General features: G+C 44.2%; 1 protein-coding gene across 1 annotated transcript in view; it reads right to left on the reverse strand.

Moving 5' to 3' along the window:
* The window catches only part of CDH13 (cadherin 13), a 1415213-nt gene that overhangs the window by 829060 nt on the left and 585276 nt on the right, over window positions 1-877 (reverse strand). The window lies entirely within an intron of this gene.

Here is an 877-nt window from a genome sequence, read left to right on the forward strand (position 1 = left end):
TAGTTTCCAGGTAGTGTTCACTGTACTTGATGGACCAAAGTGTGAAGCCCACTGTATTCACCTGCACAAAGCCTCGTGATTGAGTGTAAGAACCCATCCCTCTCCCATGTTTCTAGTTTCCAGGTAGTGTTCGCTATACTTGGACTGTTCACTGGTAACTTGTTACTGGGTGTTGTCCTCAGAGCTGCAGCTTCCAGTCTATACCACCTGGGAGCTGGTGAGAAATGCAGAGTCTCAGGCCACACCCCCATAACTACAGCAGAAATCTGCTTTTTAACAGATCAACAGGTGATTTCAATGCATATGGAATTTTGAGAAGCATGGATCTAGATATTCCTGGAAGCATATGGCTCTGCTTTTGTGGTTACGAGGGCTCTTTCTCCTATTTGTAAATCCCCAGAACAAAATTGTGAGTGAGACACAAGTGCATGGCAAATAAACCCTTCCACTACATATCAAGGTAACTTCAGTCTTTAGGAATAAGGACAATGAAGAAGGAAGACCAGAGAACTGATGCACTGAATTCAGGTTGATGAAGAATGCTGACTATACCATGGACTGCCAGAAGAAGAAGTAAATCTGCTTGGAAGAAGTACAACCACAATGATCCTTAGAAGCCAGGATGAGGAGACTTCATCTCTCAGACTCTGGACATGTGATCAGGAGGGACTAATCCCTGGAGAAGGGCATTCTTAGTAAAGTCGAGGGCCAGTGAAAATGAGGAAGACTCCAAATGACATGGATCTGCATGGTGGCTACAACAATGGGTTTGACTGTAAGCATGATTGTGAGGAGCTATAGAACTGGGCAGTGTCATTGTGTTGTACATAGGGCATCATTGTACACAGGGTGTCATTGTACACAGTGTCATTGTACA

The sequence above is a fragment of the Chrysochloris asiatica genome, unplaced genomic scaffold (genome assembly GCF_000296735.1).
Source record: "Chrysochloris asiatica unplaced genomic scaffold, ChrAsi1.0 scaffold00037, whole genome shotgun sequence".
Lineage (NCBI taxonomy): Eukaryota > Metazoa > Chordata > Mammalia > Afrosoricida > Chrysochloridae > Chrysochloris > Chrysochloris asiatica.